The 25,201-nt window shown below is 44.9% G+C and overlaps 4 non-coding genes and 1 pseudogene across 4 annotated transcripts; all 5 read left to right on the top strand.

Moving 5' to 3' along the window:
* Window positions 1-1,986: 1,986 nt before the first annotated feature.
* LOC133139794 (5S ribosomal RNA) lies at window positions 1,987-2,105 on the top strand. Its single transcript, XR_009709955.1, has one exon. It is a non-coding gene; the product is annotated as a 5S ribosomal RNA (ribosomal RNA).
* Window positions 2,106-2,759: 654 nt separating this feature from the next.
* LOC133139715 (U1 spliceosomal RNA) lies at window positions 2,760-2,921 on the top strand. The gene has a single exon (XR_009709886.1). It is a non-coding gene; the product is annotated as a U1 spliceosomal RNA (small nuclear RNA).
* Window positions 2,922-4,911: 1,990 nt separating this feature from the next.
* On the top strand, window positions 4,912-5,030 carry LOC133139793 (5S ribosomal RNA). Its single transcript, XR_009709954.1, has one exon. It is a non-coding gene; the product is annotated as a 5S ribosomal RNA (ribosomal RNA).
* Window positions 5,031-11,281: 6,251 nt separating this feature from the next.
* On the top strand, window positions 11,282-11,422 carry LOC133139741 (U1 spliceosomal RNA; annotated as a pseudogene).
* Window positions 11,423-13,353: 1,931 nt separating this feature from the next.
* Window positions 13,354-13,472, top strand: LOC133139792 (5S ribosomal RNA). Its single transcript, XR_009709953.1, has one exon. It is a non-coding gene; the product is annotated as a 5S ribosomal RNA (ribosomal RNA).
* Window positions 13,473-25,201: the final 11,729 nt, after the last annotated feature.

The raw sequence follows: 25,201 nt of genomic DNA, 5'->3' as shown, positions 1-25,201 counted from the left end.
ATTGGTTTAAAGTCAGTTCTTTTTTACTCTGCCTGTCAGAGCGTTTTTAATCCTGAAGGTCATCCGTTAGTAACATGTTTCAGATTGTAGTATTTGCTTTGGTTGTTAATTAATATAAGTTTTACTCCAGTGTCGGTCATAGTTACTGCACAATATTTTGTACAAACGCGTTTGTTTGTTTGATGACATTACTACGGAGCCTGGTCCCGTTAGCTTTTTTCCAAGATGTCTTTGCACAGGGGGCGCTGTTGCACTATGCCAAACGCAGTATTATCATTTTACTTTTTTACAGCTGGGCCAGGATTTCGAATTCAATTTTATATCAGGTGTTTTTCAAATTCCTGTCATATTGGCTTCTTTCTTAGGCCAATACTTTCTTACTATTTGTATGGAGCGAGCATCGTTGTGGGAATTCGATTTCGGCATTTGGGCGTAGTGACTTGAAGCCACTTGCGTTGTACGGGACTTGAAATATTCCTATGTAAAACAATTATGTAAAACAGCAGTGTCATTACATTTAAAGTAGTTTTTGAGTTGCAAGTTTGACTACGCTATGTTCTCAGCCCTATCATTGCTGCCAGTATAAATCTTCAATTTAGCACCATGCCATGTGCTTATGGCCAAACCACTCTGAATATGCCCCCATCTCGTCCCATTGTGTTTGTCAGGGCATTTTAGTGCTGAATGTTGAGGTCTGTTAGCGAGATATTTCATTCCTTTTTATATCGTTTTTCAAATTCTTCTTATATTGGCCTTTCAATTTTGAACCTCAATATCTCGTCCATTTCAAAACCAATCTCAATGCCATTTGGGAGGTCTACTGCAATGGCGTCGGGCTCACCGACTTCTGATTTTTGTATAGCTACGTTGCACCATTTATTTTATGGATTACCCCTAAGAGATTAGTATAAAAAAATTAAGATACTTTTTTTTTTGCACAAACATAACTCAATTTAAATCCAAAGGTTCCTGACACAAGACCACTGATTTTGTCCATAATTGAGAATTATAAGTGCCTTTTCTAATGACTGTGCATTTTATTACATTTGAATTAGACCTCAAAATTCGACATTTTGATAAATTTGCAGAGTTGCAGATAAATTGTCAAACTCCAAACTCTGAGATTTTTTTGACTGTGTACACACTGCTGTCATTTCAACATGCCGAAACCAAAATGTTTGAAACATGTCCTTTGTTAAAATCTGACAATGTGCACTTAAACCACATGTTATTTAAAGAGGCAAATAAATAAATGATTGGTCATTATGGAGGGCACTATATTACACGCAACATTATAACATTCATTCCCATAGTGAGAATCAAAGTGATTTGTGTGTGACACTATCATTGAGTGACGGTGAATGCACAGTTAGTTAGCCATGACTCTGTTTAGTGGTCAATTACTTTGAGAACTATGAATAATTATGTATATGTCCATTTACAGTTTAAAAAAGGTCTGCTTTGTTAAGACACACTTTATGGACAAGCTATGTTGAAAGATTGATACGAGAAATGTGGTCCCAAACAGGACACATGTTGGAAAAGTGCAAAATGAGTACATTTTCCTGTAACTTTAATATGCAGAATTACTCTAAGATTATGAATCATTTGAGGGGTTTGAATCTTAAACAATCCGATCTGAATGTTGAACAATCCGATGTTGTTTGACACAGAGTAGATATTGTACATGGCTGTAGCATGTTGTCAGAGGTCTGTGCTGATACACCTTGATGTTAGAGCGGGCTGATGTTCGTGTTTGGGCTGATGAATTTAATTTCCTGCCTTTTGAGGCTTTCAGCAAATGCAAACTTTTTTCTTAAAATACATTTGTTGGTATACATTTATCGTTTTTATGCCTTGGTTAGTATCTCTACATTTAAAGTACATTTTTTCATATCAAGAGCGCAGTTGCAAGTTTGAATGTGGTATGTTCTCAGCCATATCATTGCCACCAGTTTAAATATCGCATTTTGCACCGCAGCTGTTGCTTACGGCCATACCACTCTGAATACGCCCGATCTCGTCTGATCTCGGAAGCTAAGCAGGGTCGGGCCTGGTTAGTACTTGGATGGGAGACCGCCTGGGAATACCAGGTGCTGTAAGCTTTTTCCACGGTGTTTTGTATAGGGGGTGCTGTTTCACAATATTGAACAATTCATGTACATTATATATTTTTTAAGCCCCCTGAGATTATGCATTCGAAAATGCCAACATTCGGGGAATTTGCAGGAGTCGGCACAGCCGGAGTGCAATGGCTGTGGTACAAAGCACGGCTGGGCTCGGGTAGAACTCCGAGGGACCACCAGGCAATACCAGGCTTTTCAGGATGTTGTTGTGGAGTGCATTTTCCTAATAAATATAGACTAATTCAAATGCTGCCAACAAAAGATCAGATGACCCCTCAGTAATTCCATTTGGGGATGTCTGTTACATCAGTATCTTGAAGAATGGTAGTTTGTAACATTTAGTGCACAACTCCAAACGGGATCTGGATTCAGTGATGTATCCAGGGCACTCTTTCTGACTGGGGGAGTTCATACCGGTGCATTGTGGGAAGATAGAAAAAAAGGCACATCAGGTGATTGTGGAAAAAAATAGACAGTTGACCTATCTGAACTACTTACTGGGTTGAAAGTGGTAATCATCTGATTTGCTGAAGTTGCAAGAAATGGTCACTCGAGTGACTGGTAGAATGTGGTACCCGTCAGTGTAAAATGTATGCTAAAGAGTAGGACTCCCTTCCCTGATGTGTACAACTCATACTTACCTGGCAGGGGAGATACCATGATCAAGAAGGTGGTTCACCCAGGGCGAGGCTCAGCCATTGCACTCCGGCTGTGCTGACCCCTGCGAATTCCCCAAATGTGGGAATCTCGACTGCATAATTTCTGGTAGTGGGGACTGCGTTCGCGCTCTCCCCTGATTCATTGGTTTAAAGTCAGTTCTTTTTTATTCTGCCTGTCAGAGCGTTTTTAATCCTGAAGGTCATCCGTTAGTAACATGTTTCAGATTGTAGTATTTGCTTTGGTTGTTAATTAATATAAGTTTTACTCCAGTGTCGGTCATAGTTACTGCACAATATTTTGTACAAACGCGTTTGTTTGTTTGATGACATTACTACGGAGCCTGGTCCCGTTAGCTTTTTTCCAAGATGTCTTTGCACAGGGGGCGCTGTTGCACTATGCCAAACGCAGTATTATCATTTTACTTTTTTACAGCTGGGCCAGGATTTCAATTCAATTTTATATCAGGTGTTTTTCAAATTCCTGTCATATTGGCTTCTTTCTTAGGCCAATACTTTCTTACTATTTGTATGGAGCGAGCATCGTTGTGGGAATTCGATTTCGGCATTTGGGCGTAGTGACTTGAAGCCACTTGCGTTGTACGGGACTTGAAATATTCCTATGTAAAACAATTATGTAAAACAGCAGTGTCATTACATTTAAAGTAGTTTTTGAGTTGCAAGTTTGACTACGCTATGTTCTCAGCCCTATCATTGCTGCCAGTATAAATCTTCAATTTAGCACCATGCCATGTGCTTATGGCCAAACCACTCTGAATATGCCCCCATCTCGTCCCATTGTGTTTGTCAGGGCATTTTAGTGCTGAATGTTGAGGTCTGTTAGCGAGATATTTCATTCCTTTTTATATCGTTTTTCAAATTCTTCTTATATTGGCCTTTCAATTTTGAACCTCAATATCTCGTCCATTTCAAAACCAATCTCAATGCCATTTGGGAGGTCTACTGCAATGGCGTCGGGCTCACCGACTTCTGATTTTTGTATAGCTACGTTGCACCATTTATTTTATGGATTACCCCTAAGAGATTAGTATAAAAAAATTAAGATACTTTTTTTTTTGCACAAACATAACTCAATTTAAATCCAAAGGTTCCTGACACAAGACCACTGATTTTGTCCATAATTGAGAATTATAAGTGCCTTTTCTAATGACTGTGCATTTTATTACATTTGAATTAGACCTCAAAATTCGACATTTTGATAAATTTGCAGAGTTGCAGATAAATTGTCAAACTCCAAACTCTGAGATTTTTTTGACTGTGTACACACTGCTGTCATTTCAACATGCCGAAACCAAAATGTTTGAAACATGTCCTTTGTTAAAATCTGACAATGTGCACTTAAACCACATGTTATTTAAAGAGGCAAATAAATAAATGATTGGTCATTATGGAGGGCACTATATTACACGCAACATTATAACATTCATTCCCATAGTGAGAATCAAAGTGATTTGTGTGTGACACTATCATTGAGTGACTGTGAATGCACAGTTAGTTAGCCATGACTCTGTTTAGTGGTCAATTACTTTGAGAACTATGAATAATTATGTATATGTCCATTTACAGTTTAAAAAAGGTCTGCTTTGTTAAGACACACTTTATGGACAAGCTATGTTGAAAGATTGATACGAGAAATGTGGTCCCAAACAGGACACATGTTGGAAAAGTGCAAAATGAGTACATTTTCCTCTAACTTTAATATGCAGAATTACTCTAAGATTATGAATCATTTGAGGGGTTTGAATCTTAAACAATCCGATCTGAATGTTGAACAATCCGATGTTGTTTGACACAGAGTAGATATTGTACATGGCTGTAGCATGTTGTCAGAGGTCTGTGCTGATACACCTTGATGTTAGAGCGGGCTGATGTTCGTGTTTGGGCTGATGAATTTAATTTCCTGCCTTTTGAGGCTTTCAGCAAATGCAAACTTTTTTCTTAAAATACATTTGTTGGTATACATTTATCGTTTTTATGCCTTGGTTAGTATCTCTACATTTAAAGTACATTTTTTCATATCAAGAGCGCAGTTGCAAGTTTGAATGTGGTATGTTCTCAGCCATATCATTGCCACCAGTTTAAATATCGCATTTTGCACCGCGGCTGTTGCTTACGGCCATACCACTCTGAATACGCCCGATCTCGTCTGATCTCGGAAGCTAAGCAGGGTCGGGCCTGGTTAGTACTTGGATGGGAGACCGCCTGGGAATACCAGGTGCTGTAAGCTTTTTCCACGGTGTTTTGTATAGGGGGTGCTGTTTCACAATGTTGAACAATTCATGTACATTATATATTTTTTAAGCCCCCTGAGATTATGCATTCGAAAATGCCAACATTCGGGGAATTTGCAGGAGTCGGCACAGCCGGAGTGCAATGGCTGTGGTACAAAGCACGGCTGGGCTCGGGTAGAACTCCGAGGGACCACCAGGCAATACCAGGCTTTTCAGGATGTTGTTGTGGAGTGCATTTTCCTAATAAATATAGACTAATTCAAATGCTGCCAACAAAAGATCAGATGACCCCTCAGTAATTCCATTTGGGGATGTCTGTTACATCAGTATCTTGAAGAATGGTAGTTTGTAACATTTAGTGCACAACTCCAAACGGGATCTGGATTCAGTGATGTATCCAGGGCACTCTTTCTGACTGGGGGAGTTCATACCGGTGCATTGTGGGAAGATAGAAAAAAAGGCACATCAGGTGATTGTGGAAAAAAATAGACAGTTGACCTATCTGAACTACTTACTGGGTTGAAAGTGGTAATCATCTGATTTGCTGAAGTTGCAAGAAATGGTCACTCGAGTGACTGGTAGAATGTGGTACCCGTCAGTGTAAAATGTATGCTAAAGAGTAGGACTCCCTTCCCTGATGTGTACAACTCATACTTACCTGGCAGGGGAGATACCGTGATCACGTGTTTCTTTCTTGCTGTGCGGCAGTATCAAAATCTTTTGGGGCTTCGGCGTCTTTAAGATAGCATTTAAATTGTTGAAAATTGTTGTATGTATTTTGTTTTTTCTTTGTTGTAGGTCTTGCTGTTGACGGACTTTTAATCAGCAGCAGCTGATTAAGGGGTAAGGCCCTTCGGGGCTCGTTTTTCTCTTTACTTTTTTGAAATTTCTGTCTCTTTTGTAATTCATTGTTTGTCTGTTTCGTGCACGGGGTTTGCTTTAAGGATGTCGGCTGCTCGAGTCGGCACTCCGAGGCACCACTGCGTGCGGTTTAACTTAAAACCGAAAGACGGGGTTCTGTACGAACTATCAAGGTTAGATTTTTCCCGTAAATTTTTGAAGGGAATTCTTCATTTTTCGGCGGCGGATATTAATTGCCTGCTAGTGCTTCCACATGGCAAAGGTTTCGATGTAAGTTTTAAGACCTCGGACGGGTTACGTGAATTCTGGAACCGGTTTGAAAATGTGAAGGAAAAGTTCGAAATTTTCACAATGGAACGGTTATCAGACGAATCCTTAAAAGTAATTATAGTCAGAATGTATAATGAAATGGTAAACTGTTCAGACATTGAGACCTGGTTGAGCAGGTATTGTTTGGTGAGGGATTCACCAATGAAAATTAAAGATGAGGATGGGATTTGGACAGGGAGCTGGCGAGTGCCGGTAAAATTTCAAATTGATGCGTCGGGATTTGGAGGGTGGAGGCACCCCCCGTCAATGATTGTACTTGGGGAGAATCGCGGCCTAATCCATTATATGGGACAACCAAAGTTGTGTCGCAGATGTGGAGCTTTTGGGCACTTGGTGGAAGCCTGTGAAAAAATTGTTTGCCAAAAATGCAGGGAGGTGGGCCATGAGGCAACCCTGTGTCCAACAGGCCGCAAATGCAATTTGTGCGGGTTGGCTTCCCACATGTTCAGGGACTGCCCAGACTCCTTCGCCAATAGGGCCAAGAGAGGGCGGCCTTCCTCCAGAGCACAACAGCAGGAGGAAGGGGGGGAGGCAAAGAAGGCTGGAGGGGAAACAGGTAAGGAGGGAGAGGCAGAGAAAAAGCCTCAAGATGGAGAGAGTGAGGGAAGAGAGGAGGGTAAGGGGGAGGAAAAGGGGGAAACAGGGAAGGCGGGGGAAGGAGAGGTGCAGGGGGAAAAGGAGGATTTAGGTGGTGGGGGCCAGCAGCCTAGTGAGGAGCCTGAAGGTGGGGAGGGAGACGGGAACTCGCAGGTAGGTGTAAAAGCGCGACAAGCCACCGAAAAAAGTCCTGTAGGGGTGGGGAAGAGAAGGGAGGTGGTGGAGGCTGACTCAGACTCTGAGGCAGAGTCCATGGTTACGGTGGGCTCAGATCTGGAAGAGGAGCAGGAGAAGGACAGGGGTGAGGAAGGAGGAGCAGTTAAACGGCCGGCTGAAGAAAATAAGGAGGTAGGAGGAGGGAAGAAGCAGAGGCCAGGAGTGAGGGAGAGGTGGAATTTAATGGGCCAACTCTCTGACAGTGAGGGGTCGGGGGAGTCTCCAGTATATGGGGACTCTTCCCCAAATCAGACCCCCTATGTATGTGAGTCACCCCTTTTGACTGAAGGGTCACTTTTTGGTGACCCAGGGGGTGGGGAGAAGATGGTGATATGATGTGTGGTGGAATGGAAGGTGTATGTATGTGGTTATTGTCTCTCCTGGTTAGCCTTAAAATGGCTTCTCAGCAGGTGTCCCTCTCTGTTGCGACAGTAAATGTGCGCAGCATGAGAGCAATAAACAGGGCACAGTCTGTCCTGGCTTTTCTGGAAGGAGTGCAGGCAGACATTATCTGCCTACAAGAATGCTGGTTGCCTTTCAGGACCACCTATGGGCCCTGGATGAAGAGGTGGCCGCATGGGCCATCTCTGTGGAGCGGCTCAGAGGAAAATAAATGTGACGGTGTGGCGGTGCTAATAAAGAACAAAAAAATTGAAATTGTAGAAAACACAGTTGTGAGGAGCGGGAGAATTTTAATGGTGGTACTAAAAATGTGTGGAGTGCCTTTTAATTTAATTAATATTTATTGTTCGCCGCAAAGGCAGAGCAGGTGGGAGGAACTGCAGGACCTCCCTCAGTATTTAATGGGCCGAGCTCCAGTTTTAATGGCGGGAGATTTTAATTGTGTTTTAAACAGGAGTGGCCGGAGGGGGGCAGCAGAGAAATATGAGGTGGACAGAACCTCCTTTTATTTGCAAAATTTAATTAAAGATTTTAAACTTTTAGATATGTATCCTAGGTTGCACCCAGGCCCAGAGGGGTTTACATGGCACAGTGATGACGGGTCCCGGGCGTCAAGGATTGATTTCCTGTTCGCAAGGGGTTTTGTCGGTGAGACGGCAGATCTGAACCCGGTCTTTTTCTCAGACCATTCCCTGCTGCGCTGCTCCCTGACTATGGAGTCAGGAGTAGCTTTCGGCAGCGGGGTTTGGAAGCTGAACTGCAGGTTGTTGGAGGACCCAGCAGTAGTGATGGCTTTTAAAAAGCAGTATCAGGACTGGCAGACACTCCAGGGTTTTTACGATACACGGGCAGAGTGGTGGGAGGAGGCCAAAAAGAAATTTAAAGTGTTTTTTGTGCGGGCAGGTAAGGCGAGGAGGGAGAAGGACAGGAGGGTGTGGGCAGGGCTCCAAAGACGCCTGAACCGCTACTCCTCCCTACTGAGAGGGGGTTTTGATTTCCGGGAGGAGGTGGGGGAGGTGAAACGGGAGATGGCAGCGCTGTCAAAGAAAAGGGGCAGAGAAATCATGTTTAGGTGCAGGGAGAAGGAGATTGATGAGGGAGAGACTTGCTCTCGATATTTTTTTAAAAAGATTATGGCAAAAGGTGTAGCAATGAAAGGCCTGAGGAGGGAGGACGGGGTCATAGTATCTGACCAGAAGGGGATGATAGGAGTGGTGGAGGCCTTTTATCAGGAATTATTTGGGGAAAAAACGATTTTAGAGGAAGGGAAAAATGAATTTTTAAGTTTTCTGGAAAAAGTGGTGGGTGATGGAACAGATTTGGAGGCAGATTTTAAAATGGCTGATCTAAACAGCAGTTTGGGGTCTTTTAAAAGTGGGAGGGCTCCAGGGATGGATGGACTACCAGTGGAGTTTTATCGGGTTTTTTGGGAGGTAGTGGGCCCTGATTTGCTTTGTGTTTTTAAAGAATTTGATCAGTTGGATAGGTTACCACACAGTTTTAAAAATGGGTTGGTGACTCTCCTTTTTAAGAAAGGGGAAAGAACAGATTTAAAAAATTGGCGCCCGATTACTTTGTTAAATTTGGATTTTAAATTGTTTTCAAAAATTTTAACAATGAAAATGAGTTGTGTTTTAGGGGGCCTGATACACCCAGATCAGGCCTGTGCAGTGCCGGGGAGGAGGATCACAGACGCCCTGGTATTGGTGAGAGACGCCATCTGTCTAGCGAGAGACAGACAGAGTAGACTAGCGGTGGTAAATTTAGATTTTGAAAAGGCTTATGATCGGGTCTCGCACCAGTACATGTTCGCTGTGCTGCAAAAAATGGGTTTTCCGGCCAGGTTCATAGCACGGGTGGGGCTGCTGTACGCTGGGGCGAAGAGCACTTTCCTGGTTAACGGGTTTCAGAGTAGTGCAGTGTCAGTAAACTGCGGTGTCCGCCAAGGGTGCCCGTTATCCCCTCTCCTGTTCGTCTGCTGCATGGAACCACTGGCACAGGTCCTGAGAAGGGACACCTGGATTTCGGGGCTGAAAATCCCAGGGGGTGGGGGGAGGGAGGCCAGGTGTATCCTGTACATGGATGATGTCACCATTTTAACAGTGGATGGGGTGTCGGTAACCAGAATTTTAAAGAAAACAGAACTATACGGGAAAGCATCGGGAGCAAAATTAAATACAGACAAGACTGTGGTGAAACTGTATGGACAGTGGGGGGAGGCAGAGAGGCGGGAACTCCCCTTAAAAGAGAGCGGGGGGGTTATAAAAGTTTTAGGGGTAGAGTTTGATTCAGAGGGACTGGGAGGGAGCAATTGGGAAAACATTTTAAAGAAAGTGGAAAAAAAGGTCCAGTTCTGGCAGTTGAGGCAATTGACTATGGAGGGAAAAATTTTAATTATTAAGTCTGTGTTGTTGCCGTTGTTGTTGTTCGTGGGTGTTGTGTTTGTACCGTCACGTTCTGTTCTGTCTCGGCTGGACCGTATTGTTTTTCGTTTTTTATGGGGAGGGGGATGGGAACGGATCCGGAGGGAGTGGGTGAAAAGAGCTGGAGGGCAAGGGGGGAGGGGGGTCCCTGATTTTTATAGATTTTTAATGTGTAGGTTTGTCTCGTTACATGTGTCTTTATGTGTGTCTTTGTCTACTAAAGCGGGTTTCTTTGTTCGGTTTTTTATGGGGGGTTATTTTAGGCGACTGGAAATAGTGAAAGTGCCGCTGACAGTACCGGTCGCCTTTGTTACGCCCGGTTTTTATCAGCCAGTACCGGCTTTTTTAAAAAGATTTGGGTTGGAGAAGGAGGGAGTGGAGGTTTTAACTTCTCACCATCTTTTGTTCTCTTTTGTGCAGGCCAGGGATCCGATGTGTCCGGTGCGCGGGCTGGCACTAGGCCAAGCCGAGAGGATTTGGAGCGCGGTGACCCATCCGGACCTGTTTAACCGACACAAAGACATGGCCTGGCTAATCGCCCATGGCGTCCTGTCGGTCCGTGCAGTGATGCACGCACGCCGAATGGCGAGGACTGCGGTCTGCCCCCGAGAAGCTTGCCTGGAGCCGGAGACTGTCCGTCACGCCCTGTGGGACTGTGAGTACGCCCAGAGATTCTGGAGGCTGGCCCTACCGCTGCTCCGGTTTTTCCTGACTGGAGGAATTTTAGACGGGCAGCTGGTGTTGTTTGGTGGGGGCAGGACAGTGCTGGGAGGCCCTAAAGGGAGGACAGCATGGCTGTCTTTAAACGCCTGCAGATGGGGCCTTTGGACGTGCAGGTCTTTCCTCGTGTTGGAGGACCGGGCCTTGTCACCACAGGAGGCGTGGCTGATCGCGAAGGCCTCCGTAAAGGACTACATGAGGCGGGACTGGAGGAGGCATGGACGAGAGAAGGCGCGGAGCATGTGGGGGGCAGACGCTTGGGACGCTGTGGGCCTGGACTGAGACAGATCACAGGAGCCAGGTACTTTGTGTTGGTAAATGGTCTGGGTGGTGTGATATTGTTAAAGACACATTCTGTTCTGTACAAAAGTGGTTGGTTTTAAAGGAAAAATTGTGTACTTTTTTGGGTTGTGGTCTGGGGTTTTGTAAGACTTTGCCTTTAAAAAAAAAAAGAAAAGAATAATAATAAGAATAATAACAATAAAAATTTCTTACATTTTACTGTTTTAGATTTGTATGTGCTTTATATGTTTTTTATGTATCCATGGATGTTAGTATGTGGTTTTTGTGTGTGTTTTATGTCGTGAATTATTTATGTGTGTATTTATGTATGTGACTATTTATATTTAAGAGGAAAACCTTGACCATGTAAAATGTAAACGTGATTTAAACTGTATATCTGTGAAGATACAATAAAATCTTTTAAAAGGAAAAGGTTCACCCAGGGCGAGGCTCAGCCATTGCACTCCGGCTGTGCTGACCCCTGCGAATTCCTCAAATGTGGGAATCTCGACTGCATAATTTCTGGTAGTGGGGGACTGCGTTCGCGCTCTCCCCTGATTCATTGGTTCAAAGACAGTTATTCTTCGCTTTGCTTGACAGCGTTTTGGTCTTGATGGTTTGTGCCTGTTAGTAAGATATTTCAGGTTGTAGTATTTCCTTTGAATGCTAATCTAAACTTTACTCGATTATTGGTCATAGTTACTGTGCGGTACTGATATTCCGTAGAAACTGTCTGTTTGATGATATTACGACGGAGCTTTTTTCCAAGATGTCTGCACAGGGGGCGCTGTTGCACAATGCCAAATGCAGTATTATCGTTTTACCTTTTTACAGCTGGGCCAGGATTTCTAATTCAATTTTATATCATGTTTTTTTTTCAAATTCCTGTTATATTGGCTTCTCTCTTAGGCCAATACTTTTTTTTACTATTTGTATGGAGCAAGCATCATTGTGGGAATTCGATTTCGGCATTTGGTCGTAGTGACTTGAAGCCACTTGCGTTCTACGGGACTTGAAATATTCCTATGTAAAACAGTTATGTAAAACGGCAGTGTCATTACATTTAAAGTAGTTTTTGAGTTGCAAGTTTGTCGATGCTATGTTCTCAGCTCTATCATTGCTGCCAGTATAAATCTTCAATTTAGCACCATGTCATGTGCTTATGGCCAAACCACTCTGAATATGCCCCATCTTGTCCGATTGTGTCAGGGCATTTTAGTGCTGAATGTTGAGGTCTGTTAGCGAGATATTTCATTCCTTTTTATATCGTTTTTCAAATTCTTCTTATATTGGCCTTTTAATTTTGAACCTCAATATCTCGTCCATTTCAAAACCAATCTCAATGCCATTTGCGAGGTCTACTATAATGGCATCGGGCTCACCAACTTCTGATTTTTGTATAGCTACGTTGCACCATTTATTTTATGGATACCCCCAAAGAGATTAGTATAAAAAATTGAGATACTTTTTTTTTTTGCACAAACATAACTCAATTTAAATCCAAAGGTTCCTGACACAAGACCACTGATTTTGTCCATAATTGAGGATTATAAGTGCCTTTTCTAATGACTGTGCATTTTATTACATTTGAATTAGACCTCAAAATTCGACATTTTGATAAATTTGCAGAGTTGCAGATAAATTGTCAAACTCCAAACTCTGAGATTTTTTTGACTGTGTACACACTGCTGTCATTTCAACATGCTGAAACCAAAATGTATGAAAAACCACGTTATTTAAAGAGGCAAATAAATAAATTATTGGTCATTATGGAGGGCACTATATTACACGCAACATTATAACATTCATTCCCATAGTGAGAATCAAAGTGATTTGTGTGTGACACTATCATTGAGTGACTGTGAATGCACAGTTAGTTAGCCATGACTTTGTTTATTGGTCAATTACTTTGAGAACTATGAATAATTATGTATATGTCCATTTACAGTTTAAAAAAGGTCTGCTATGTTAAGACACACTTTATGGACAAGCTATGTTGAAAGATTGATACGAGAAATGTGGTCCCAAATAGGATACATGTTGGAAAAGTGAAAAATGAGTACATTTTCCTCTAACTTTAATATACAAAATTACTCTAAGATTATGAATTATTTGAGGGGTTTGAATCTTAAACAAACTGATCTGAATCTTAAACAATCAGATGTTGTTTGACACAGAGTAGATATTGTACATGGCTGTAGCATGTTGTCAGAGATCTGTGCTGATACACCTTGATGTTAGAGCAGGCTGATGTTCGTGTTTGGGCTGATCAATTTAATTTCCTGCCATTTGAGGCTTTCAGCAAATGGAAACTTTTTTCTTAAAATACATTTGTTGGTGATTCATTAGTTTTTATGCCTTGGTAAGTATCTTTACATTTAAAGTACATTTTTTCATATCAAGAGCGCAGTTGCAAGTTTGAATGTGGTATGTTCTCAGCCATATCATTGCCACCAGTTTAAATATCGCATTTTGCACCGTGACTGTTGCTTACGGCCATACCACTCTGAATACGCCCGATCTCGTCTGATCTCGGAAGCTAAGCAGGGTCGGGCCTGGTTAGTACTTGGATGGGAGACCGCCTGGGAATACCAGGTGCTGTAAGCTTTTTCACAATGTTTTGTATAGGGGGTGCTGTTTCACAATGTTGAACAATTCATGTACATTATATATTTTTTACGCCCCCTGAGATTATGCATTCGAAAATTACAACATTTGGGGAATTTGCAGGAGTCAGCACAGCCGGAGTGCAATGGCTGTGGAACAAAGCACGGTTGGGCTTGGGTAGAACTCCGAGGGACCACCAGGCATTACCAGGCTTTTCAGGATGTTGTTGTGGAGTGCATTTTCAGAATAAATATAGACTAATTCAAGTGCTGCCAACAAAAGATCAGATGACCCCTCAGTAATTCCATTTGGGGATGTCTGTTACATCAGTATCTTGAAGAATGGTAGTTTAACATTTAGTGCACAACTCCAAACGGGATCTGGATTCAGTGATGTATCCAGGGCACTCTTTCTGACTGGGGGAATTTATACCCGTGCATTGTGGGAAGATAGAAAAAAACCACATCAGGTGATTGTGGAAAAAATAGACAGTTGACACTACTTACTGGGTTAAAAGTGGTAATCTGATTTGCTGAAGTTGCAAGAAATGGTCACTCGAGTGACTGGTAGAATGTATGCTAAAGAGTAGGACTCCCTTCCCTGATGTGTACAACTCGTACTTACCTGGCAGGGGAGATACTATGATCAGGTGTTTCTTTCTTGACCTTCTAGGCTGACGGAGGAGGGAGAACCAGCTGGGAGGGAGCCCTCCGCCACGTCCAAAACAAAATCAGGAGCTGGAGTGCACGGCCCTTGACCATGGCGGGTAAGATCCTTGTCCTGAAGGCAGTTGTCCTACCCATTCTGCTCTATGTGGGGAGGGTGTTTCCCCCAGACAAAGCCACCGGGAAGTTAATCACCCGGATGGCTTTCTGCTTTGTCTGGGGGACACGACGGAATGGGGGGCGGGGGGTCCCAGACATCGTAACCATCATTATGGTGCAGGGTCTGGCCACCCTTGTCCAGAACGTAGGGAAGGTGGGTAAGGCCTCTGGTACCTTTGCCAGGTACTATGCCACCCCCTTCCTCAGAGCAATGGGCTTGGGTGTGCTGGACCCCCCCTATATCTATCGAGCCCTGAAGGACTTTGCCTACAGGACGGGTCTGCCCAGGGCTGGCCTAACCTCGTGGAGCTACAAAATGATCATGGCTCATTTAAGATCTGGCCAAATTGTAACGCTCCTGAGGGGGGGGCCAGACCTGCACCCGCAAGTCATCTGGGCAAATGTGACACATAAGTGTCCTACACACAAACAAAAAGACATTGCCTGGATGACAGCCCGTAGGTGTCTCCCCACACAAACTTTTATGTATCGCCGGCACTTAGCCCTGACTGAACGCTGCCCCCACGGATGCACTGACTCTGAACACATTCACCATCTTTTCTGGGAGTGCTCCGTGGCCAGGCGGGTCTGGGGCCTTGTTTGTTCCTCTGTCTCCCTAAGCAGGTTCCTGCCAAGATCCTCCCTGATGGCTGAGGGCGTCCTCTACGGTCTGCCGGGGGGATGCAAGACCACCGTGCTCCAGCGTCAGTGGAAGATCATTAACATCGTGAAGCAGGTCCTGTGGGAGACGAGGAACATCAAGGTCTACCATAAAACAACTATAGACCTGATCACTCTCCGGAGGAGGATTCAAAACCGGCGTGATGTTGGACATTCATATCAACAAGACCCTGGCGAGAGAGAAATGGGGGGTGGACCACTGGAAAGAACTGGTTATATAGTCCACCCCCCCAAGAGGGGCAAGAGGTACTCAACACCTGCTGAACCCGAGCAAGATGGACCCTTTTTAAGTATTCTTGCCCGCTTTGGGCTTTCTTAAAAAACCCACTTTGTTGCTTTCCTTTTGTTTTGATATGATTTTCCAAAGACTTGTTTTTCATTTGTTTAATCATCTGTTTGCACACTTTTGTTTAAAGTTATGTTTCATTTAATTTACAATTGTTGTCTAGTTTTGTCGAGTGCTTGCTTTTGTTAAAATTATTATTTTGAGTTATTGAGTGTGTTTTAAAAAGGAAAAGAATTTTAAAATGTAAAAGAAATTTAAAAACCAATCCGTTTCTTTCTTGCTGTGCGGCAGTATCGAACTCTTTTGGGGCTTCGGCGTCTTTAGATAATCATTTAAAACGTTGAAATTAGTATGTATTTTGTCTTTTCTTTGTTGTAGGTGTTGCTGTGGACGGACTTTTAATCAGCAGCAGCTGGTTAAGGGGTAAGGCCCTTCGGGGCTCGTTTTTTCTCTTTACTTTTTTTGAATTTCTGTCGGTTTTGTAAATCATTGTTTGTCTGTTTCGTGCACGGTGTTTGCTTTAAGGATGTCGGCTGCTCGAGTCGGCACTCCGAGGCACCACAGCGTGCGGTTTAATTTAAAACCGAAAGACGGAGGTTTGTACGAATTATCAAGATTAGATTTTTCCCGTAAATTCTTGAAGGGAATTCTTCGTTTTTCGGCGGCGGATATAAATTGCCTGCTAGTGCTTCCACATGGGAAAGGTTTTAATGTAAGTTTTAAGACCTCAGACGGGTTACGTGAATTCTGGAACCGTTTTGAAAATGTGAAAGAAAAGTTCGAAATTTTCTCAATTGAACGGTTATCAGACGAATCCTTAAAAGTCATTATCGTAAGAATGTATAATGAAATGGTAAACTGTTCGGACATTGAGACCTGGTTGAGCAGGTATTGTTTGGTGAGGGATTCACCAATGAAAATTAAAGATGAGGATGGGATTTGGACAGGGAGCTGGCGAGTGCCGGTAAAATTTCAAATTGATGCGTCGGGATTTGGAGGGTGGAGGCACCCCCCGTCAATGATTGTTCTTTGGGAGAATCGCGGCCTGATTCATTACATGGGCCAACCAAAGTTGTGTCGCAGATGTGGAGCTTTTGGGCACTTGGTGGAAGCATGTGAAGTAATTGTTTGCCAAAAATGCAGGGAGGTGGGCCATGAGGCAACCCTGTGTCCAACAGGCCGGAAATGCAATTTGTGCGGGTTGGCTTCCCACATGTTCAGGGACTGCCCAGACTCCTTCGCCAATAGGGCCAAGAGAGGGCGGCCTTCCCCCAGAGCACAACAGCAGGAGGAAGGGGGGGAAACAGGTAAGGAGGGAGAGGCAGAGGAAAAAGCCTCAAGATGGAGAGAGTGAGGGAAGAGAGGATGGTAAGGGGGAGGAAAAGGAGGATTTAGGTGCTGGGGGCCAGCAGTAGGTGTAAAGGCCCGGACACACCAAACCGACGGTCGGACGTCGGTGGCGCCCTGTCGGCTGAGTCTTTCCGGTGTGTCCCGCACGCCGACACTCCGTCGGCGTGTTTTGGAGGGCTCTCATCGACGGCTCCGGGGGCTCCGACGCCGACCGTCGGTTTGGTGTGTCCGGGCCTTAAAACCGCGACAAGTCACCGAAAAGAGTCCTGTAGGGGTGGGGAAGAGAAGGGAGGGGGTGGAGGCTGACTCAGACTCTGAGGCAGAGTCCATGGTTACGATGGGCTCAGATCTGGAAGAGGAGCAGGAGAAGGACAGGGGAGAGGAAGGAGGAGCAGTTAAACGGCCGGCTGAAGTAAATAAGGAGGTAGGAGGAGGGAAGAAGCAGAGGCCAGGAGTGAGGGAGAGGTGGAATTTAATGGGCCAACTCTCTGACAGTGAGAGGTCGGGGGAGTCTCCAGTATATGGGGACTCTTCCCCAAATCAGACCCCCTATGTATGTGAGTCACCCCTTTTGACTGAAGGGTCACTTTTTGGTGACCCAGGGGGTGGGGAGAAGATGGAGATATGATGTGTGGTGGAATGGAAGGTGTATGTATGTGGTTAATGTCTCTCCTGGTTAGCCTTCTCAGCAGGTGTCCCTCTCTGTTGCGACAGTAAATGTGCGCAGCATGAGAGCAATAAACAGGGCACAGTCTGTCCTGGCTTTTCTGGAAGGAGTGCAGGCAGACATTATCTGCCTACAAGAATGCTGGTTGCCTTTCAGGACCACATATGGGCCCTGGATGAAGAGGTGGCCACATGGGCCATCTCTGTGGAGCGGCTCAGAGGAAAATAAATGTGACGGTGTGGCGGTGCTAATAAAGAACCAAAAAATTGAAATTGTGGAAAACACAGTTGTGAGCTGCGGGAGAATTTTAATGGTGGTACTAAAAATGTGTGGAGTGTCTTTTAATTTAATTAATATTTATTGTTCGCCGCAAAAGCAGAGCAGGTGGGAGGAACTGCAGGACCTCCCTCAGTATTTAATGGGCTGAACTCCAGTTTTAATGGCGGGAGATTTTAATTGTGTTTTAAACAGGAGTGGCCGGAGGGGGGCAGCAGAGAAATATGAGGTGGACAGAACCTCCTTTTATTTGCAAAATTTAATTAAAGATTTTAAACTTTTAGATATGTACCCTAGGTTGCACCCAGGCCCAGAGGGGTTTATATGGCACAGTGATGACGGGTCCCGGGCGTCAAGGATTGATTTCCTGTTCGCAAGGGGTTTTGTCGGTGAGACGGCAGATCTGAACCCGGTCTTTTTCTTAGACCATTCCCTGACTGTGGAGTCAGGAGTAGCTTTCGGCAGCGGGGTTTGGAAGCTGAACTGCAGGTTGTTGGAGGACCCAGCAGTAGTGATGGCTTTTAAAAAGCAGTATCAGGACTGGCAGACACTCCAGGGTTTTTAAGATACACGGGCAGAGTGGTGGGAGGAGGCCAAAAAGAAATTTAAAGTGTTTTTTGTGCGGGCAGGTAAGGCGAGGAGGGAGAAGGACAGGAGGGTGTGGGCAGGGCTCCAAAGACGCCTGAACTGCTACTCCTCCCTACTGAGAGGGGGTTTTGATTTCCGGGAGGAGGTGGGGGAGGTGAAACGGGAGATGGCAGCGCTGTCAAAGAAAAGGGGCAGAGAAATCATGTTTAGGTGCAGGGAGAAGGAGATTGATGAGGGGGAGACTTGCTCTTGATATTTAAAAAAAAAAAATTATGGCAAAAGGTGTAGCCATGAAAGGCCTGAGGAGGGAGGACGGGGTCATAGTATCTGACAGGAAGGGGATGATAGGAGTGGTGGAGGCCTTTTATCAGGAATTATTCGGGGAAAAAATGATTTTAGAGGAAGGGAAAAATGAATTTTTAAGTTTTCTGGAAAAAGTGGTGGGTGATGGAACAGATTTGGAGGCAGATTTTAAAATGGCTGATCTAAACAGCAGTTTGGGGTCTTTTAAAAGTGGGAGGGCTCCAGGGATGGACGGACTACCAGTGGAGTTTATCGGGTTTTTTGGGAGGTAGTGGGCCCTGATTTGCTTTGTGTTTTTAAAGAATTTGATCAGTTGGATAGGTTACCACACAGTTTTAAAAATGGGTTGGTGACTCTCCTTTTTAAGAAAGGGGAAAGAACAGATTTAAAAAATTGGCGCCCGATTACTTTGTTAAATTTGGATTTTAAATTGTTTTCAAAAATTTTAACAATGAAAATGAGTTGTGTTTTAGGGGGCCTGATACACCCAGATCAGGCCTGTGCAGTGCCGGGGAGGAGGATCACAGACGCCCTGGTATTGGTGAGAGACGCCATCTGTCTAGCGAGAGACAGACAGAGTAGACTAGCGGTGGTAAATTTAGATTTTGAAAAGGCTTATGATCGGGTCTCGCACCAGTACATGTTTGCTGTGCTGCAAAAAATGGGTTTTCCGGCCAGGTTCATAGCACGGGTGGGGCTGCTGTACGCTGGGGCGAAGAGCACTTTCCTGGTTAATGGGTTTCAGAGTAGTGCGGTGTCAGTAAACTGCGGTGTCCGCCAAGGGTGCCCGTTATCCCCTCTCCTGTTCGTCTGCTGTATGGAACCACTGGCACAGGTCCTGAGAAGGGACACCTGGATTTCGGGGCTGAAAATCCCAGGGGGTGGGGGGAGGGAGGCCAGGTGTATCCTGTACATGGATGATGTCACCATTTTAACAGTGGATGGGGTGTCGGTAACCAGAATTTTAAAGAAAACAGAACTATATGGGAAAGCATCGGGAGCAAAATTAAATACAGACAAGGCTGTGGTGAAACTGTATGGACAGTGGGGGGAGGCAGAGAGGCGGGAACTCCCCTTAAAAGAGAGTGGGGGGGTTATAAAAGTTTTAGGGGTAGAGTTTGATTCAGAGGGACTGGGAGGGAGCAATTGGGAAAACATTTTAAAGAAAGTGGAAAAAAAGGTCCAGTTCTGGCAGTTGAGGCAATTGACTACGGAGGGAAAAATTTTAATTATTAAGTCTGTGTTGTTGCCGTTGTTGTTGTTCGTGGGTGTTGTGTTTGTACCGTCACGTTCTGTTCTGTCTCGGCTGGACCGTGTTGTTTTTCGTTTTTTATGGGGAGGGGGATGGGAACGGATCCGGAGGGAGTGGGTGAAAAGAGCTGGAGGGCAAGGGGGGAGGGGGGTTCCCGATTTTTATAGATTTTTAATGTGTAGGTTTGTCTCGTTACATGTGTCTTTATGTGTGTCTTTGTCTACTAAAGCGGGTTTCTTTGTTCGGTTTTTTATGGGGGGTTATTTTAGGCGACTGGAAATAGTGAAAGTGCCGCTGACAGTACCGGTCGCCTTTGTTACGCCCGGTTTTTATCAGCCAGTACCGGCATTTTTAAAAAAGATTTGGGTTGGAGAAGGAGGGAGTGGAGGTTTTAACTTCTCACCATCTTTTGTTCTCTTTTGTGCAGGCCAGGGATCCGATGTGTCCGGTGCGCGGGCTGGCACTAGGCCAAGCCGAGAGGATTTGGAGCGCGGTGACCCATCCGGACCTGTTTAACCGACACAAAGACATGGCCTGGCTAATCGCCCATGGCGTCCTGTCGGTCCGTGCTGTGATGCACGCACGCCGAATGGCGAGGACTGCGGTCTGCCCCCGAGAAGCTTGCCTGGAGTGACTGTCCGTCACGCCCTGTGGGACTGCGAGTATGCCCAGAGGTTCCGGAGGCTGGCCCTACCGCTGCTCCGGTTTTTCCTGACCGGAGGAATTTTAGACAGGCAGCTGGTGTTGTTTGGTGGGAGCAGGACAGTGCTGGGAGGCCCTGTCTTTAAACGCCTGCAGATGGGGCCTTTGGACGTGCAGGTCTTTCCTTGTGTTGGAGGACCGGGCCTTGTCACCAGAGGAGGCGTGGCTGATCGCGAAGGCCTCCGTAAAGGACTACATGAGGCGGGACTGGAGGAGGCATGGACGAGAGAAGGCACGGAGCATGTGGGGGGCAGACGCTTGGGACGCTGTGGGCCTGGACTGAGACAGATCACAGGAGCCAGGTACTTTGTGTTGGTGAATGGTCTGGGTGGTGTGATATTGTTAAAGACACATTCTGTTCCGTACAAAAGTGGTTGGTTTTAAAGGAAAAATTGTGTATCATTTTGGGTTGTGGTCTGGGGTTTTGTAAGACTTTGCCTTTAAAAAAATAATAATAATAATAACAATAATAATTTCTTACATTTTACTGTTTTAGTTTTGTATGTGCTTTATATGTTTTTTATGTATCCATGGATGTTAGTATGTGGTTTTTGTGTGTGTTTTATGTCGTAAATTATTTATGTGTGTATTTATGTATTAAACTGTTTGTATTTATATTTAAGAGGAAAACCTTGACCATGTAATATGTAAACGTGATTTAAACTGTATATCTGTGAAGATACAATCAAATCTTTTAAAAGGAAAAGGTTTGCACAGGTAGGGGAGATACCGTGATCACATGTTTCTTTCTTGCTGTGCCTTTTGTTCAGGTTTCTTTTCAGCTCAGTTAGGCATGTTGCCCACCACTGGGGTTCTAGTGGTGGACCGAGGGCCACTGGGCTGTTTCGTTGCTTTCTAAGAGCATTCTGTGCTCTTTTTCTTAGTTCAAGCTCCAGCATCAGTGGAGGATCATTAACATAGTAAAGCAGGTCCTGTGGGAGACAAGGAACATCAAGGTCTACCAAAAAACAACTGTAGACCTGATCACTCTCTGGAGGAGGATACAAAACCTCCTCCAAGACAGCGTGATCCTGGACTTTCATATCAACAAGACCCTGGCGAGAGAGAAATGGGGGGTGGACCACTGGAAAGAACTGGTTATATAGTCCACCCCCCCAAGAGGGGCAAGAGGTCCTCAACACCTGCTGAACCCGAGCAAGATGGACCCTTTTTTTAAAAATATCCTTGCCTCTCTTGGGTTTTTTTTTTTAACTCACTTTGTTGCTTTCCTTTTGTTTTGATATGATTTTTCTAAAGACTTGGTTTTCATTTGTTTAATCATCTGTTTGCACACCTTTGTTGAAAGTTATGTTTCATTTAATTTAGAATTCTTGTCTAGTTTTGAAAGTAGTGCTTGTTTTTGTTAAAATTATTATTTTGTATTATTGAGTGTGTTTTAAAAAAAGAAAAAAGATTTTAAATTGAAAGAAATTATAAAAACCAATAAAACAACCTTTTTCTTAGTCCATTCTCCTCCCTTCCCCATTTTCCTCCTTTTTTCTCCCCAACCACAGAACCCGCACAGACCCCCCCTCAGCACCCCGCCACCACAGAACAACCCACCCCTACACCACAGACTGAGAGAGAACCCGACACAGACCAGCCCCCAAACCCCTCACAGACGGAGACAGTCGGACCAGACACACAGACAGACTCACTCCCGTGTGGAAATCCTGGACAGTGCACGACACAAGACAGTACTAGCACCAACTCCCCTTCCACCACTACAGACACTGAACAGATAGAAGTCAAGAGCGAGGACGAGGAGATCAAGATCACAGACAGCACACCCTCCACTCTGCCCACAGACACAGACAACACAACAGACACACTGTCACCAGACATCTTTGGAAAAAGAAAGAGAGACCCCCGACCACGGGAAAGGAAAAGAACTATCACCACCTCCACCAATCAGGACACAGAACCAGAACCCACACAAGCAGAAAAACAACCCCCACCACCACCACTACCACCACCAGAAAAACAGCCACCACCGCCACCTCCACAGACAGTGGAACCGCCGACACAACCTGACAAACCAGCACAGCCAGTAAAACACGCACAGACGGACAGCCCGACCACTACCCAAATAGCCCCCTAACCCGTAGTCACCCCAAGGACACACCGCTCCTCTGGGAAAACGATGACAGAACCAGCACAACCAGCACCAGCAAAACCCACCAGACCCAGAACTTCACACAGCACACCTGACAAAGACGACGCTCCTGAACTGGACTACATATGGGGAGAAGTTATAGACAGGACGGTCAAATGACCACCCCCACAGACACGCGTATCTAGGGAAACACTCCGACTCACCAAACTTTACATTGACACCTGCCCGGACACAGCTGGACCAGTGCACGCTTCGCAGGCAGCCCTGGGTGCGTCGAGAGCCGGTAAGCCAGCCACACCCCTCACCACTCTACCCGCCAGGTCCTCCTCCAAACCACCCGGGGGGGGTCCTCCAGAATCTAGAACAGGGAAAGGGCAGAAGTAAATATCACCTCCCGTGATCAGCTATGGACTGGACGCAGTACCATACATACACCACTGTCATTGCACTAGTTACCACTACAACAACAATCATGAGCACATTAAACATCCTCACATTAAACGTACGCAGTATTCACAACAATAAGAAAAGGGCAGACGTCATGGCATTCCTCACAACACAAAACACAGACATTTTATGTTTACAAGAGTGTAGAATCCCCTTTTTAACAGATTACATAGATTATCAGAATGAATGGGCCATAGGGGATTCGGTGTGGTCGGGTTCGAGTGTGGCACGTGCAGATGGGGTGGCAATATTAATCAAGAATAACTCAGTCAAGATAACCCGGAAAAAAGTGGTGGAGGCAGGAAGGATTTTAACTTGTTTATAACAATTTTCACTTCAAGGTTATTAATGTTTATGCACCCGCAAACCAAAATGAGCAGCCTTTTTCACCAAGCTGCGTCCAATCCTTTTGGGAAACCTCCCCGTCGTGATGGCAGGGGACTTCAACTGTGCCCTGAGGGATGAGGATCGGAGCCGGCTGTTGAGGGACCGCTCGAGTCGGGAGCTGGCGTCAGTCATAGCGGACTACTCCCTCACTGACGCCGGTCGGGACCTGGTGCCACGCTACACGTGGGTGAGTTCCTGTGGCAAATCCTTTTCCCGGATAGACCTCCTCCTTCTGAGACATCAGATACAATCACAGAACATCACAGCACAAACAGTCTTCTTTTCAGATCACAAAGCACTCACCATCCAGATTACAACACCAGCACAAACACACAGGGGGAGAGGAATCTGGAAACTAAACACATCACTACTAGAGGACAAAGCAATAAAACAGCACTTTCACGTCACCCGTAGAATGGTGGGAAATGGTCAAGACACGCACTAAGGGTTACTTCATCACGGCAGGACGCAGGCAGGCACAGAAAAGGAGGGAACAAACAAAAAAATTGCACAGCACACTCCAACGACTAGCAGCACTACAGGCACAGGGATTCCAGGTCGCACAAGAAATCACACAGGCCAAACACAACCTCTCAGCACTCTATAGACAGGAACAGGAAAAAATTAGACATCAAAGCAGAGTTCAACACCTAGAACAAAATGAAAAATGCACCCGTTACTTTTTTAGGAAGATCAAGAACAAAAAGAATCACATACAGACATTATTGGACAACACAGGACAAATCATCACCTTTGACAGTGCCTTTAAATTTGAGAAGCAAATTAGTGCTGTTGTCAAAGCTGCCTTTTTTCAGTTAAGACAAATAGCCAAGGTCAAGGCCTATCTTTCTCAAAAAGATTTGGAAAGAGTGGTCCATGCTTTTATAACATCTCGGCTGGACTACTGCAATTCTCTATATATAGGCTTAGACCAGTCCTCTCTCTGCCGTCTGCAGCTAGTGCAGAACGCTGCTGCCCGCCTTCTGACTGGCAAAAAAAAACGGGAGCATATTACACCAGCACTGTCATCCCTACATTGGCTTCCTGTCCGTTACAGGATAAATTTTAAAATTTTATTATTTGTTTTTAAGGCAATGAATGGTCTAGCACCTACATACTTGTCTGAACTCCTCAATATGTATACCCCAGCTAGATCACTTAGATCATGCAATCAGCAACTTTTGGATGTCCCTATGTCGAGGAGAGCTAGGAGGGGTGACCGGGCCTTTGAGGTAGCTGGCCCCAAGTTGTGGAACAGCCTACCGCCACATATTAAATCTGCCCAAAACATAGATATTTTTAAATCCCTGTTAAAAACCCACCTTTTTAGTGAGGCCTTTATGTCAGACATAAATGGGGAATCCAGATGATGTACTTGTATTTCATTTTATTTCATTTCATTTCATTTCATTTCATTTCATTTCATTTCATTTTATCTTTAATTTTATTGCCTGGTTTTGTTTTGTACAGCACTTTGGTCAACCATGGTTGTTTTAAATGTGCTTTATAAATAAAGTTTATTATTATTATTATTATTATCACGGGTGAACAGAATATACACAACCACATCAGGGCATTCTACACTGATCTGTATAGCACAAAGCACATGGATGAGCACATGATGGACACATACCTACAGGACATCCCAGCCATAGCACCCCGGGCAGGAGAAGGAGAGGAGGAGGAGGAGGAGGAGAGTCTGTCCGTGGAGGAGCTCACCCACGTGGTGAAAGGCCTGAACACCGGCAAAACTCCGGGTCCCGACGGGCTCCCGGCCGAGTACTGCCAAACCTTTTGGGAACACCTCAAGGTAGATTTAACATCGGTGCTCTCCGCGGTGTACAGTGAGG

Source organism: Conger conger, chromosome 10 (genome assembly GCF_963514075.1).
Source record: "Conger conger chromosome 10, fConCon1.1, whole genome shotgun sequence".
Lineage (NCBI taxonomy): Eukaryota > Metazoa > Chordata > Actinopteri > Anguilliformes > Congridae > Conger > Conger conger.
Note: the sequence above shows the minus strand (reverse complement) of the source record. Positions and strands in the feature narration are given on the sequence as shown.